Genomic DNA, 17921 nt, shown 5'->3' with positions numbered 1-17921 from the left:
CCAGAACTTTGCAATAATCATAATATACTATTGGTTAATAGCCTTAATAGATAATAAAGAAGACTCAGTAGAAAAAAAGAGCAAGATAATTGCAATTCTAAAACACATGTCTGGAATTATTTAAATTCCTTATTATTTTCTCCCTTGGTACTCCTTCCACCAACAGCTGGGGAATGCTGTGTGACTGCCAAGGCTGCGCTATGAGGAACAGAAACATTCACCGTAACTCACACACAGAGCCCCATAGCTCTGGGTAAGTAGTACACATGCTGTTAAAGCATTGCTGCTACACCAAAGCCAAACTAGTAGGGGAGACTTATACAGGTGTATTGGTAGCAGCCCTTCCTCTTTGAGTCTCTGCTCTGGACATGTGAGCAAATGAGTTGTATATGCATTAGTATTAATTGGGTACATCAACACAAGTATGCTGTTATAGATAGGTTGTGTCCCCTGAGAAGTCATATAATGAGGTCCTAATCAAAAAGTGATGGTATTTGGTGATGCAACCTTTGTCAGGTAACTAATTCATGAGGATGAAAATCTCATGAACATAATTAGTTCCCTTAAAAGATCCTAGTTCTGGCTAGTCTTTTTTTAAAAAACCTTGTGAAGATGCAGAAGTCAGCAGTCTGCAACCAGGATGAGGGCTCAGGCTCCTCAACATGCTAACATCCTGATTGCAGACTTACAGCCTTTAGAATCATAACAGATAACTTTCTGTTGTTTAGATGCTACCAAGACTATGGTGCTTTGTTATGGCATCTTGAATTGTTTAAGACTATTCCCTATGGTGTTATAACAAATTGCCTCTCATTTACTGATGTGATGCAACATAAATTTATTACCTTGAAGTCTGAAGGACAGAGCCCCATTAGGCTAAAGTAAAGGAGTAGTAGGATTGTCTCTTTGGAGGGCACTGAGGAAAAGCCTTTTCTCCTGTCTTTTCTGTCTTCAGGAGTTGCTAGCATTCCTGGATATAAGCACTTCCTACCTCTTCAAAGTAGACAATGGTTAATTGAGTTATTATCTCATCACTCACTGACTCCTTTTTATATCTAAAGACCCTGGTATTTACAGTGGCCCAAAACAATCCAAAATAATCTCCTACCACAAACTGTTTTCTATCAAAAGTGATCTATTTAACTTCGGAGCAAGGGAAGTCGGGAGGAGAAAAACTGGGAGAGAATTAGGGAATGGGTGACACCATTCAAAAGAAAATATATTTATTACCTGACTCATGTAACTGTAACCCTTCTGTACTTTTACAATAAAATTTTAAGTGTTTCATTTAGAATTTTCATGCTTTTGTACATGATTTATCTACAAGATGCATGTATATCAACTGCTTTACTCATTCAAATAATTCAAATAGCTTTCCTAAAATAGAATTTGAATCACAAAGTTTGTTCATTTATTTGTTTTGTTTTCAATATAGTTCTTCTGTCTTCATTAGAACACAAATCATGGATGATACAGGAAGGGAACAGAGTGAAGTCAAACCAATATGGATTTTTGTGCAAGAAAAACTTCTTTTGTCTGCATTATTGTTCATCTCTGTATTTTATTATTCTGTTGAAATTTGAACACATGGAAAAGATAGTTCAATTTTTTTATGGAGTGCAGCTTTTTATATGTGATGTATAAGGAATTCTCAGAAGATCTTCCCCAAAATTGTTGATTTCTGTTTTTAGCCTCAATTGTTTAGAAATTCTGAGTAGCTGTGTTCTGCTTTGCATTGGGTGGTGTTTTAATGATAGTATTAAGCTGAAAACATCATTTAACGTTTTTGTTGAGATTTATTAATCATACGATGATGGTGATATACAAAGTACAAATGAAAATACTTCTTGTAGTGATATTGCCAAAGTTTTATGCTATCTGATCATGCAATACATTTTAGAATGTAATACATTTAAAGCAATACATTTAGAAACAAGACAATGTACTAACACAAATCAGTTTCTAAATCATTCTGTAAGATAATATAACTTCCTATAAAACATTGCATGATTTTAATTAATTATTTTCAATTTTAAAATAACCAACAATTTAAATATGTTATTGTTCAGTTCTAAGCATCTGTACCAGTCAATACTAGGGCTTGCACTGAGAGCCTAATAGTTCCTTGGCTTGCTTGTCAGCTGGCACTCAACCACTGAGCCAAACCTTCAGTCTGACTTCTTCCAGATTTTTGAACATGGAATATTGTAGTAAAGAAAATAAATTTAAAAATAGAAAATCTGTTTTTTCTTCAGTTTAAATGCTTAGACTTCTTTAATAAAAATACATAGAACTGAAGATTCCAATGACCAAACATGAAAAGAAAATGAACTATAAAATGTCATTGAATCATTCAAAGAATTAAGACCTTCATTACTTTTATATTTGATATCTTTAATATAACCTCTAGGAAAACACTTTATTTTGGAAGTTAAGAGAATAAACAGATTCAGCCAGATGCCAGTAGCTCACATTTCAGGAGGCTGAGACTATAAAATCACAGCACAAAGCAATCTTGGGCAAAATAGTCCACAAACTCTTAATCACATATTCCCAAAGTCTCTTTTTCATGTAAGGAAACATGCATAGGATCTAGAGATTAGGGATGACTATTTCAGGAGGCCATGATTCTAATAATAAACTAATGCTGTCAGGACTCACTTCCTAATTTGCAGGGCCAATTATAAAATGAAATGTAGGACTTTAAATTTAAAAATTTGCTAATGCTACGTCACCACATCTAGCCAGTTGTTTATTTGTTTTAAATCAGGTTTGTAGACAAATATACACAGACATGGGATACATGAGAGAGAGTGGCAGAGCAGACACAGAAAATGAAAGAGAAAAGGAGAGGAGAAAGAGAAAATGAGAAAGAAACATAGGAGAGAGGGCTAGTTATGGGAATTGAAACTTTACAAAATAAATGACTCACAATAAAATATGGTCTTTTCCTGTAACTGAATCACCAATGACTATTGTGATTGTAGTAGATAATATATGATATCTATAATAAATTCTTATATAAGACTCTTTTTATCTAAATTATATCAAAGCTAAATAAACATAGAAAAACATACTAAAATATCTTTAGCAGAGTTAATACTTAATTTTCCTCTCTGTTTACATAGTTGTTTTTTTTTATTGTAAAGGTGATGGACAGAGGGGTTACAGTACATAAGTCAAGTGTTAAGTACATTTATTTTGAACAATTTAACCCCCTCCCTCATTGGCTCCTATTTTTTCTTCCCAACTCCTCTCTCTGCCCAAGGTGTATAGTTCATTTCCAACATAGCATCTAGTGACTATCACTGCTGAATCAGTTCACTCTTTGTTCCACCATTTCTGGGCTTCCTCTTACCCTCCCCAAATCAGAAAAACTTACATACAAGACAAAATGTATAGAAATCAACACAAGGGGGAAAAAACAGAAAAAAGAACCATAAAAAGTAAAATAAGGCTGGGAAGGTGGTTCAGTGGTAGAGCGCTTGCCTTGTATGCCTGAGGCCCTGGGTTCAATTCCTTAGCACCACATAAGCAAAAAGAAAAAAAGCCAGAAATGGCACTGTGGCTCAAGTGGTAGAGTGCTATCCTTGAGCTGAAGAGCTGAGGGACAGCGCCCAGGCCCAGAGTTTAGGCCCCACGATCCCCCCCCCAAAAAAAAAAGTAAAATAAAAAATCCTCTTATTTGCACTTCTTTGAGTTCATTTCAATAAGTATCATTTTATATGATCATATGCACATAGCTATTGAGCTATTGTGATGCTCTCCTAAGAATAGCTTCCTTTAGTCTCACTGTGTGAATGTTTAAAGTCCTATTTAATCATGTCCAAGTGTAATTTTTTTGCCTTTTATTATCCATTGTGTTTGCATTCCAATTTTTACAAATGAGGGAAACCATGCAACCAATGTTTCTTTGGATCTGACTTACATAACAATATATTTTTTTCCAAGTCTTTCCATTTCCTTAGGAACGGGGAAATGTCATTCTTTCTGATAGAAGCATAAAATTCCATTGTGCATATCTACCACATTTTTTTCATCCATTAGTACACAGGCAAGCATCTGGGTTGAGTCCATATCTTATCTATGGTAAACAATGCTGCAATGAACGTGGTTGTACTAGTAGTTTTTGTGTGGTCTGGTTTGTGGTCAATTGGTAAATGCCCAGGAGTGGGATTTCTGGGTCATAGAGAAGCTCTATGTTTAGTCTTTTAAGGAACCTCCATAATGCTTTCCAGAGTAGTTGAATGAGTTTACATAGTAGCATTCTCTTTTGGCCACATCCATGCTAGCATCTGTTATTGTTGGTTTTCTTGATAATGGCCATTCTAACTGGGATGAGGTGGAATTCAATGTTGTTTTGATTTGTATTCCTTTTATGGCCAGAAATATTGAACATCTCTTCACATATCTATTGGCAATTCTTATTTCTTCTTCTTTAAAGTCTAGTCTTTGGTCTTTAGCCCATTTATTAACTGGGTTATTGCTTTTTTAAAGAATTGTTTTTTGGGGGTTCAATTTGTTTAGCTCTAAGTATATTTTAGATATGAGACCATGATGCATAGCTAGTAAGGAACTTCTCCCATTCTCTGGCGATTTCTATTTATTTTTTATTTTTTAAAATTTTTTTATTGTGGGGCTGGGAAGGTTGCTCAGCGGTAGAGTGCTTGCCTTGTATGCATGAGGCCCTGGGTTCGATTCCTCAGCACCACATAAGAAAAAAGAAAAAAGCTGGAAGTGGCGCTGTGGCTCAAGTGGTAGAGCGCTCGCCTTGAGCTGAAGAGCTGAGGGACAGCGCCCAGGCCCAGAGTTCAGGCCCCACGACCGGACCCAAAAACAAACAATAAAAATAAATAAATAAATAAATAAATTATATTGTGAAAATACCATACAGAGGGGTTACAATTACATGGGCAAGGTAATGGGTACATTTCCTATCAAGCATTGTTGCCTCCTCCTTTGTTTCCCCTTCCCATCCCTTCCCACTTGGGTCCACCTGTATCCCTATTTAAACGGTTTGTTTTTGCCCTTCCCCTCCACAAATTATACCAACATCAAATACAATGAAAGCAGGGGTTATACGGTGGGAGAGGGACATACGAAGCAAGAAAGAAATCATCTTGGGGCTGAGAAGGTGGCTCAGTGGTAGAGCGCTTGCCTTGCATGACTGAGGTCCTGGGTTCGATTCCTCAGCACCACATAAGCAAAAAGAAAAAAGCATAAGTGGCGCTGTGGCCCAAGTGGTAGAGCGCTAGCCTTGAGTTGAAGAGCTGAGGGACAGAGCCTAGGCCCAGAGTTCAGGCCCCACAACCGGACCCCCCCCAAAAAAAAGAAATCATCTTGTAAATATGTTAGAAACAATTGCAATAAAGAAAAAACACTTGATAGGGATACAGCTGGACCCATTACAACAATGAGATGTACAAGTCCTTATGTCGAAAAACAAACTTTACAACTTTGGTGGGGGGTGGGGGGAGGATCGGCTGTGGGGGGGAGAGGAGGAATATGGTAAGGGATAGGAAGAGGAAACAAAGAGGATAAGAAATGTACTCGTTATCCTGCCCATGTAATTGTAACTCCTCTCTACGGTATTCTCAGAAAGAAAGAAAGAGAAAGGAAGAGAGAAAGGAAGAAAGAAAGAAAGAACATTTGAATACTTATCTTGCTGTTCATTTCATCTAATATCAACTTATCTGACCGTTTCTGCTTGTCTCAGATATATACTAGTTATTGCAAATAAGGGAAACCATTGTTAGCTGTGTCCTTTGCCATTGTTTGTGCATTTTATAATTATTCTTCAGATATGTGTTTTGTAGAAAAAGGTTTTGCTGATCTTACAAAAATACACAAAATCTTACGAATAATATAGAAAATAGCTTGTCATTTACAAATAACTTTTCAATATTTTAAGTTTTCTGCAAATCTTCCAGAGTACCCTAAACATTGCAAGATTTCAAACTGTATGCAGAAATCAAGCATCATTTATTCCCTTTTAATTTTTTTTGATTCCCTTAATAAAGACTGGCTAAATAAATGAAGTCTAGATTTCTATTTTGAAATTGTTATTTATATACTATAAAGCCATTTCCAAAATGAAATGTGTTGCATTATTATACCTAAATATCAACCTAAATTTTTTTTCTAAAATTGGGATTCCAGTTCTGAAGCATAAAGTATGTATTAGCATGATTATTTATATTTGTCACCTATTAATATTTATCGTGTTTACCATTTGCATTCATTCAACTTGAGTCCTGTAAGTTTTGATAAGGTCCCAGGAAAATATATGTTGACAAAGTTCCCATACTTTCAGCATGACAATCAAGATTATTGGGAATCTGGACACTTCTTACATGTCACTCTTGTTTCTTGACCATTCCCTGCTCATGTACAGATATGTGCTTAGCATAGGTTAAGCCTTCTTGTTATCAGACTCTTGGCTCATTATTTTTGTAACCATCATCCCAAGCCTCTTTCTTTACCATATAGACTACGGTATACAAACTTCAAATTAGCAGGGGGCACAGCTACCTTACTAGTGCATGAGGAGAACGTTTACTTAATGAGTATACATAAATTTAAAAAAAGATGACAGACATTTGTTTTCAGTTACCAGATGTTTTGCTTTGTTTAAACACAATTTTAAAAAATTAGAGAATGCCAAGCTAAATATTTTGTTGGTTTTGTCTTTAGGGAAAAGAGAGAGAGAGAAATTTCTTGTTTCCTCTCTACAGATGCTTAGAAGCTTTAGATGAAATGTTAATTATTGTAAAACATATATTTTTACATAAGAAAATGAACACAGTCATACATATGTGGATAGAGTATTAGTCATGGAGAACGCTGGAAACAGATGGCACATCACTGTGGAGGGCTCAGTAGTGGGGGGTCGTGGGGAGCCACAAGGCCCATCCTGCCACACTATTTAACAGCAAGTAGTCCCTTGTTCTCCTTCCTCTCTCTAATTTCCTGCTGGGCTTCATTGGTGGCATCCCATTGGAATCTAAAAGTCAAGGAGCTCCAATTTACCCAAATAGTACTTCCAGGAGTGGAGGAGAATATGATTGGGTGTGTAATCCAGGAATTCTTGTCCATACAAGGGTTTTGTTAGTAATATCAACAAGAAGTAGATCACAGATGTCCAGGGAAGGCAATGTCCAACTGTGATTCCAGCTACATGAACACTAGGGTGGGAGGATCATGGCTGTATCTTAGCTATGGGTGAATTTTGAGATCATACCTAAAAAATAAACTAAACCATAATAGGCCAGGGGTGTGGCTCAAGTGGCAAAATGCTTTATCTATCAAACTTTAGTTCTTGAATTCAAATCTAGTATCAACAGTAACATGTTTGACAAGAAATGTATTTATTGCTTGTGTAACTGTAACCCCCCCTGTACATCACCTTGACAATACAAAAAATAAAAAATCTAAAACAAAATGACTTCATATCTAAAATATACTTATAACTCAAAAAATTAAATTCCCCAAAAACAAATCCTCAAAGAAACAACTGTTCCATTAATAAGTGGGATAAAGACTTAAAGAGAAACTTCTCTGAAGAGGAAATAAGAATGGCCAATAGACACGTGAAGAAATGCTCAACTTCTCTGGCCATAAAAGAAATACAAATCAAAACAACGTTGAGATTCCACCTCACCTCAGTTAGAATGGTTATAATCAAGAAATCTAATAACAACAGATGCTGGAGGGGATGTGGCCAAAAGGGAACCCTACTGCACTGGAAAGCAGTATGGAGGTTCCTCAAAAAAGTACAAATAGAGCTCCCCTATGACCCAGCAATCCCACTTCTGGGCATTTACTCCAATGATCACAAACAAGGCCATACTAAAGATACCAGCACAACTATGTTTATCGCAACATTTTTCACCATAGCTAAGATACAGAACAAAGCCAGATGCCTTTCAGGAGATGAAAGGATCAAGAAAATGTGAGATTATATATATATATATATATATCTTTTTTAAATGGAATTCTATGCTTGTATCAGAAAGAATGACACTGCCTCATTTGTTAGGAAATGGAAAGACTTGGGAAAAAATCATATAAAGCGAAGTAAGCTAGCCCCAAAGAAATACAGGTCCCATGGTTTCCCTTATTTGTAATAATTATTGTATGTCTAGGATAATCTTATCAGATGAGCAGAAAAGCTCAAAAGCTATGTACATATGACCATATAAGATGATGCTAAGTGAAATGAACCCCAAGATATGGACACAAAAGGTTTTCTTTTGTTGTTGTTGTTTTTTAATGTACTATGTGTTTTTTTTGTTTCTTTTGTATGTTCTTTCTCCTATGGTATATACCTGTTGTCACTGTATTTGATTTTGGTACATTGCATCTTGTATGTACATTTATGTAATTTTGGGAGGGGAAGGGGAATAATAAAATGCTGAAACAATGACACAGGATGACCCGTTGCAACAATGATACAACACGCTATGTTGGAAATGAACCTTACAACTTTGTGAGGGGGGCGAGTGTGGAAAGTAGGAGAGGAAAGAGATAGGAGGAGAAAAACAAAGGAGGGGATAATAATGTTCAACAAGAAATGTACTCATTACCTTATTGATGTAACTGTAACCTCTCTGTACAGCAACTTTACAAGAAAAAAAAGTTTAAAGAGATTCTCTTTAACAAAAGCAAAAAAAAATTAAATAAATAAATAAAATAAAATAAAATAGTATCCATGCTAGCTTATACTGTAATCCTACCTTCTCACAAGGCTGAGATCTTGGGGATCTCAGACTGAAAGCAATGTAAGTAAGTTGGAAAAGCCTTTTTATCTCCAACTCACCAGCAAAAATCAGCACATGAGGGGAGGCTAAACTGATTGAGTACCAACTAAACAAACATGAGACCCTGAAACCCTGTTCCCATAATAATTTTCAGATCAAAATAAATCTTTGGTCATATTTTCATTCACTCAGTATAGAACTTCCTGTCAAATTATTAAATGACTGACATTAATGTGTATTTGCTTGTATATTTTATTAATTCAATACAATGATCAACACTGTTCTATTAAATTTCATAGAATTGACCAAATTCATCTCATACCAGGTAGAAATCAGATGTTTCTCAAGATGTTTCTACAGACCCATATAATGACCTTTATCTGTGTGCTTCAGCTTTCTTTGTTCCTTGATCTTATCTCATGTTAGTTTTTCCTCATATTTGACTTCTCTCAATCCCAATTTCCTCTTTATTTCTGATAATGAAGGATTAAACAGTTCTTCTATGATCTTTTTTCTCTCCTCAAGCTTCTACCACCAAAAAGCTTCTCATCATCTTTCCCTTCAGCATTCTTTCCCTATGAGGCAAATTTCCTTTACCACCGTGGGTAATTCATATGCAGGCTATCTCTACTTATGCCTTTTTTTTTTATTCTGCTCATCATGGGGCTTGAACTCTGGGTCTGGACGCTGTTCCTCACCTCTTCAGCTCAAGGCTAGCACTCTACCACTTGAACCACAGCACCACTTCCGGTTTTTCGGGAGAATTTTGCATTGAGGATAAAAACTTGTCAAACTCATGTTGACTATGCCAATATGTTTAATCCATATATGTCTAATTCCATTTAGGAAGTATTCTATTTTTGGTCCTGATGTTTTGTAGTTTTTTTATATGGAGGGTTATATCTCCATATCCCTAGGAATCTGATAGCTTTTGTACTATTATATATGCTAAGCTCAATCTTAATTTTTCTCTTCTAATATTGCATAAGGAATGACAACTAGTTTTGTAGGTTGACTTTATATTCAGCGACTGTGAATTTTAACAATATATCTGTAGATTCTTCTGGGTTTTATGAGTACTTAGGCATCCTGTTAAGTAAAATGACAGTTTTAAACCTGATAAAAACCAAAGGGCCACCCTGTGCTGCGCCTGAACTCAGAATTCTCCCAGAATTCTGTGTTGACCAGAAATAGCTAAGGACCACCTTTAAGCTTTCAGTCTCCATAGCTAGGATGGAAAGGGCAAAGAACAAACCTGTTGAGTTATTTTGATGGACAAGTGAGATGATCATCAAAACTCATTTACCACAGTGCCTATTTCCAAAGCCCCAAGACAATAATGTTTATTATTATTATTAAAATTATCTTTTGGGGGGCTGGGAAGGTGGCTCACAGGTAGAGCACTTGCTTTGCATGCATGAGGCCCTGGGTTCGATTCCTTAGTACCACATAAGAAAAAAGAAAAAAGCCAGAAGTAGCGCTGTGACTCAGTTGGTAGAGTGCTAGCCTTGAACTGAAGAGCTGAGGGACAGCGCCCAGACCCAGAGTTGAGGCCCCATGACTGGACCCCCCAAAAAATTATCTTTTGGAAGTGACACTCTGGGTCCAGTGGTAGAGTACTAGCATTGAGCTGAAGAGCTAAGGGATAGAACCCGGGCCCAGAGTTCAAGCCCCAGGACCAACAAAAAAAAAACATTTTTTAATCTTTCTAGTGAGACTCTAAAGCTTACTTTTGTTCAACAGGAACATTTTATTTCACAATTATAATGGGGGAATGATGGAATTAAGTAGACACAGGAATACATAGTCCATTTTAAAAGAGGTTTCTTTTATGATATCAAAAATTAACAAAAAAGAAGCAATATACTTCAACAAAGGAATCAGATAGCTAAACAGGGTAATTCTAGTAACAGAATTGCAGGCTACATAGAGTAAGGCAAAATATATATCTATATTAAAAAAAGGCAACCTGGTCCCTTCCATTTTCAGCCATACCTCTACACCATGCATGGTGGGGACAGCAGTTCGGTAAATAAACTTCTTTTCTTGCCTGAATAGCTCGTGGTGTTCTCGTCATTGGCTACCTAATGAAACCTACCTACTTAATATACCTTACATATGGTGCCAAGACTTGGATGGGGTTTTTTTTTTAATTGTATTTTATTTTATTTGAGAACATACTGTACAGGGGGGCTACAATTACATGGGCAGGATAATGCATACATTTCTTACCAAGCATTGCAGCCTCCTCCTTTGTTTACCCTTCACTTCCCTTCCCCGCCTCCCCCCTCCCCCCACCCAATTTTACCCCCCTCCCCCAACCCAATTATACCCCCCTCCCCTTGGATGGGGTTTTTGAGTTGTTAGCATTTCCTAACCACCCCTTTTCCACGAACCGAACTGCCTTGAGACACCACGTGAGACTTTTCACCAATACCATTGCTGGCCTTCACATCCACATCCACACCACTTCTCTACTCTGGTGAGTGAAACTACTTTTTATGGGTCTCTGTTACTCAGTCTCTGTCCAGATGTGGCACCATGCCAAAGAGCTCCTATTACCTTTTGCTGAAAGGCCGGTCACCTACGAAGCTGAGGATGCTTGGTTTTGGGGGCTTGGCCATTTCTCTCTAGAGTGCTCTGGGCGAAGTCAGGATGCTGCTTCTGCCTGGTCAGCTCTCCTTCACTCACCAGACTGACTCTCCTACACAGTTAATAGGGTGCTGCAAGTCATGCCCAAGCCGTGAAACCCCTTTGAAATGCTTCCTACACTCCCTGGAAAGCTAGAGTGTGTAATTCTTATGCATTCTCAGATGTAGACAATTTTTCCCACTGCAATGGTAAATGGTCAGAAGTCTGTTTACTTTCAGGCTCTCTTTGCTCTCTCTCTCTCTCTGCCAATCATATCTAACTTTCCCTATCTCTCCCTTTCTCTTTTCTATAACATTTTGGCTTGTTCTCTGAAGAGTGCGATGCAGGCTGGGTCCTGGGGACCGCCCCCCCAGGTTCCTTCTCAAAGGCTAGCCACTCTAGGTTTGAAAATTGTCAGCCTTTCCATTTGTTCAAGTTTTCTTTGCACTTTTTCAGAAATTTGCCCTCTTGAATTCACCATCTTAGCCACAGGCCCTGGCAACTGAGGCCCAACCATCTAATATGCTTTGTTAGCAAAGATGTCTAAACATTGTGGTCAAAAATTTTAGATTACGAGTTTTGCCTTTTTTTTGTTTGGTGTTGTATATTCTACTACTAACCATATGGTTCTAGATATTGGGAAAAATAATGTCATCTTACTGCTGGCATTCCAAGAGTCTATGGCCACCTTCATTTTGGGATGCTGTAAAACTTAATGTGTACAGTGTGTGTGTGTGTGTGTGTGTGTGTGTGTGTGTGTGTGTGTGTGTGTGTGTGTGTACGCGCGCGCACGCGCGCGTGCAGGCATGCCTATGTGTGTATGCCTGTGTCTGTGTAAACTTTTTATCTGGCATTGTAACCAAGTTATTTGGCTTAAATAGCCTGAGATTCCTTAAGTTTGTTCAGTTTGGATTTGTAGTTCAGTGCCAGTCAGTCTACATGCAATCCAGATCCAGTCCATCTCTTCCAACCTGGAAGACAAGCCTCACTCCTGCCTAAACCATCCTGACTACCTTCACCATGGTAAAAGTAGATTGGAGTCTAGCCTGGCTCCATCACACGCAACTGATTTCTGGTAAAAGATTGCTTTGGATTTGCAAAAGTTAAGGCTCTTTCTATAAACTTTGGTTAACTTAAGCACTGTTAGGCTTACCAGAAAGAAATCAATACTATATCTGTGCTAAAATTCTCATCACATCTAATGAGTTTTGTCATTGCAGAATATTTGTTGGTCAATTCTTGATAAGAAGCAGGTTATCTCTATTTATTCTTGTTGCTTTAATTGGAAATAACTAAGGGTTTCTGTGGCCAAGATTGCAGTTTAAAGCCAGGCCTGGCTGAAAAACCCTAAGACTCCATCTTCTAACTAACCTGCAAAGAGCCAGGATGGAAGCATGGCTCAAGATTCTTAACTCTAATTAACCAGCAAATACTGGAAGAGGTACTATAACTCAAAGTGGTAGAGCACTAGCCTTGAGCAGAAGTATTTAGGGACAGTACCCAGGCATTGAGTTCAAACATCCATGAATACCAACTGGGACAAGCCATCACAGCAACAAACACCTAGACTAAGCCAGTCTGGGGAACAAGGGAACATGGAGAGGATTAAGAGAAGATGATGTCACATCAGCCACTTTGTGCCTGCCCTTTCAAAATTAACCAGAGCTGGGAGATCAATAGAAGTGAGAAGCCTTGCCCCTCTTATGTGTATAATAGTCTACCTTTTAACTGGACAGGAATTTATATTATTGCCTTTGTTACCTGACATTCTCCCTACCTAGTTGCCAGATGTCAGAAGTAGAAGTATCTAGGGACATTTCTACCAACTGCAGGACAACATGGAATGCCGGTGATAAAAACTAACCATTTTAGCCAAGTCATCTAATTTTTAATTTTCAGCTCTAACCCTTCTTCTTGCCATTTGTTTGTTCTCTCATATTATTTTTTGTCCAGCCCCTCAATGCCTCCTGAGACTTCTCCAGACTTCATCCAAGAGACTTCCCTCCTCCAGACTCCATCTAAGGATTCACACCTACCAAGGGATAACTGCTGCTCGCTGCCTTCTCTGGGAGGGGGCCACATTCTGGCCTTTACCCCTAATGTTGACACTCCTTGCCAGCAGGAAATAGCCAGAGAGAATCTTCACCCTTTTTCATAATTATCAAAAGGCTGGAATGTAAGGTCTGCACAGGGACACTTCCCTACCTCTTGGCTAAGTCTCCATCCAGTATCTGTTACCTAAGTAACTGGCAGACCCGAAAGCAGTCACTTTCCCCTCCTGCTAGATCACATCCTGGGCCACCTCTGGTCACATGCATCCCATCTGACCATAGGAGGGTCCTAAGGCCCTGAGGTCACATCCAGATCCAGTGTGGCCACACCTTCCTCCCACCTACCCACACCTCTTCCTTTCCTTGGCCTAGATAAGTCCTGGCCCAGAGGGTGGGCAGCCCCCTTCCTTTTTCAGCCATGCCTCTCCACCATGCATGGCAGGGGCAGCAGTTCAGTAAATCAACTTCTTTTCCTGCCTGGGGAAAAAAAAAGGCAACCTAAGATGTTTCCTAATAACAAGACAACTTTGTCAAGATAATCACTTCAAAAATTATAGAAAAGTAAACAGGTTAAAAAAATCTGAAAATTGAAGAGGGCACCGGTGGCTCACGCCTGTAATGCTAGCTACTCAGGAGGCTGAGATCTGAGGAATGCAGTTCAAAGCCAGGCTGGGCAGGAAAGTCCGTGAGTCTTTTATCTCCAATAAACCACTAGAAAACTAGAAGTGGCACTGTGGCTCAAGCGGTAGAGTGCTCGCCTTGAGCTGAGGAATGCAGGGACAGCACCCAAGCCCAGAGTTCAAGCCCCACAACTGACAAAAAAAAAAAAAAAACCTGAAAATTTCTCAACCTCCCTAGCCATAAAAGAAATGCAAATCAAAACAACATTGAGATACCACCTCACCCCAGTTAGAATGGCTAAAATCAAGAACTCTAATAACAACAGATGCTGGAGGGGATGTAGACAGAAGGGAACCTTACTGCTTTGTTGTTGGGAGTGTTCAACCACTTTGGAAGGCAGTATGGAGGTTCCTCAAAAGACTCCACATAGAGCTCCCCTATGACCCAGTTTTGGGTATTTACCCAAATGATCACAAACAAAACCACACTAAAGCTACCAGCACAACTATGTTTATTGCAGCATTATTTACCATAGCTAAGACATGGAACCAACCCAGATGCCTCTCAGTAGATGAATGGATCAAGAAAATGTGGTATATATACACAATGGAATTCTATGCCTCCATCAGAAAGAATGACATTGCCCCCATTTGTTAGGAAATGGAAAGGCTTGGAAAAAATTATATTAAGTGAAGTAAGCCAGGCCCAAAGAAACATAGGTCCCATGGTTTCCCTTATTTGCAATAATTAGTATATGTCTGAGTCAAGCAGAAAAAGCCAGATAGTTAATGTTAGGTGAAATGAAGCCCAAGATATGGATTCAAATGCTTTTTTTTCTTTCATGTGATTGTTTTTAACACATTTATAAGAGGATTTCTTTGTTGCTTTGTATGTCCCTCCCCCATGATATAACCCTGGTTTTCACTGTATTTGGTGTTGGTATACTTTGTGGAGGGGAAGGGAAAAAACAAATTGTTTAAATAGGGATACAGGTGGACCCATTGCGACAATGAGATGTACAAGTCATTATGTCGAAAACCGAACTTTACAACTTTGGCTGGGTGGGGAAGTGGGAAGTGGGGCAGGGGGGCAGGGGAGGGAAGATGGGAAGGGATGGGAAGGGGAAACAAAGGAGACAACAATGCTTGATAAGAAACGTACTCATTACCTAGCCCATGTAATTGAAACCCCTCTGTATGGTATTTTCACAATTAAAAATAAATACAAATCACATAAACCAAGAAAAAAATCTGAAAATTTCCTAATAATTCTTAATATTGATCCTCCTGAAAATTTGCTGAGCACTAGTAAGTGCAATTGTTGCTATGATGCAGATGCTAGGTTTTGTTGTTGTTGTTGTTCTTTTGACACAACAGTAAAGGAAAGTTCTTACAATTCTAACAGACTTCACACTTTTTCTACTCATCTCTTTCCACAAAATTGTTTTCTTTTCCCTTGCTCACCCTCATGAAGAATGTTAAAGTAAAACAAAAAGACAAGGCCTCTTAGTACTGGAGTTGTTATATGAGTTAACATTTCTAGTCCAGACAAGGCAGGACTATTAAAATTCTAGCCCTCCCTTATTTTGACATCAAATGCCATTTGTGTTTTCTAAGGCTAAAATGAAAAATGATAGGACCAGCTTTTCACTGTTTTTTCTTAGTAGTCAGGAGGTTCACTCTGGAGGGCACACATATGTTTTGCTTCCTTCCAAGGTTGCCATTTTATTTTTGGATAAACAAAAAAATGAATATGTTCTGAGTGGAAGAACACATGGCCTCAGAGAATGCTCATGCTTACCATGCTGTTTATCTTACAACTGGAAATGTATTTATTATTTTCTGAGCCTCCTCTCAATATATGGTCTAAGTTGACAGAGAGACCCTGGGAAAGATAGGGTTAAGAAAGAAGATGAGAAACAATAGGAAAGAAAATGTGAAAATGTTATAGGTCTTCAGTTCTTCAAAAACAGTCATTTCTTTTCTATGATAATCACAAAGAAGAGCAATTAAAATTGACCATATGATATGTGTTTATTTAGAGTGTCACAAAGACAATCTACCTATATACAATTAATGGGGATATAGAAGAAAACTTAACGTTGGTTAGTTTTCTCCATTGTCTTCAGTATCTTTCTTTTCTTTTCATAGAGTCTCACTGTAAAGTGCAGGCTAGTCTCAAACTCACCATTTCATGCTTCATCCTCCTCAGTACTGCAAATATGGGTCTTCAACACTACTCTCAATAGCCTTCATATTACTTATCATCTCAAAGTCCTGGACTATTTTATCTAAACTTTCTTGAAATTTCCTTACTTTACTTCCTGTGAAACAATTTCGATTATATTAGAGTGTTATATTTTAAATCTTGCCTTTTGGAAGTTCCACCATTTTTTTCAAGTTCCATCCATAAGATTTATTTTTTAATTGTCGAGGTGATGTACAGAGGGGTTACAGTTAGGTAAGTAAGGTAATAAGTACATTTCTTATCAAGCTTGTTACTCCTTCCCTCATTTTTCTCCCATTTTCCTTCCCCCTCAACTCCCACCTCTAGCTATACAGATTATTTCCAACATACTGCCTTGTGAATATCACTGTTGCATTGGTTCCCTCCTTGTCCTTTGTAAAATCACTTTTTCCCTTTTCTCTTTCCTCTGAAGAGAGTTAAATACTCAATACTCAAATTTCTCAAATGGTAAGATAAATATGTAGGTCTGATTGGGAGACAGACATGGTTGAGCTAAAGGAAAAGATTGCTTATAACTAAATTATGATACATACAATATTGAAAACAAATCTAAGCAATGTCAATTCAGTGATGACATGCTTCCTGATAATAGTGGCTGTCCCTTCACTGTAGTGACAAGAAGGTCCCTAGTTGACAAAATTGGTTGGAGACCAACATTTAAGGCAACGTAAATATTTAAGCTACAGGTTTAGCTGCTTTAGATTTTTGGAACCCATATAAGTCTGAAATAATCTAGAATGTACTGTAGCAGCATTTTTTGAATTCATTCTTATAATTTCATAGATTTTTAAAAATCCCAAGCAGATCTTTTTAAAGTTTTTGATTGTTTAGTTCACCTCACAGATAGTATTTTAAACATTTACAATTTATGTAACAATGAAGGTTTAGGCAAAAGAAGACTAAGACACCATCAGAATAAATCCTGGAACATTTACCTAAACATATAAAGTTAAACTGAACTTCACTGTTAGAATTCTTGCTTGAACATAAGAAATAATCTTTTCTTTCCTTTCTTTTCTAAACCCCACTCGCAGAGCCACTCTGCTTTGTTAACTTTCATGGCATGTACTCTCACACTAGCCTTCAACACCTGAAAAATTAGTGGAAGAATTTGACTGATTATAGAGGCCATTTTCCTTGTTCCACAGCTTGTTCTGAAAGGGATACTCAGCAGAACTTGCATTTTTTTTGTTCATTTTGTGCTGTCTGCATGAGTAATTACCTCCCTGATTTCTGAGATGCAATTGAGTAGCTTCCACATTAGAAAAATCCAAAGATTGATAGAGCCATCGCTCCTAAAGGATTAGTTGGCTGTTGTAATTCCACCGAGTAGGTCATTCAAATAGCAACATGCGACAAAGTTTAATTTCTCATGTTTTTAAAAAGCCAGATATTGCTACCAATTCCAAGAAAACTACAAATATCCCCTGGGTCTTTTAGGTGATGATCTTTAAAATTCCACAGAGGATGGTTCTCTATCCTCCCAGAATGTGTCATCCCAGATGCCTTTCAAGTACAGAACATAGTTTCTTAAAAAATAAAATTTAAGATGATTAGTTTACACATCTGTTAAGTATAATTTTCTGAGTATCTATACTCATGGCTTCAGAGC

The sequence above is a fragment of the Dipodomys merriami genome, unplaced genomic scaffold, assembly GCF_024711535.1.
Source record: "Dipodomys merriami isolate MVZ:Mamm:240054 unplaced genomic scaffold, mDipMer1.0.p SCAF_1, whole genome shotgun sequence".
NCBI classification, from domain to species: Eukaryota; Metazoa; Chordata; class Mammalia; order Rodentia; family Heteromyidae; genus Dipodomys; species Dipodomys merriami.
Note: the sequence above shows the minus strand (reverse complement) of the source record.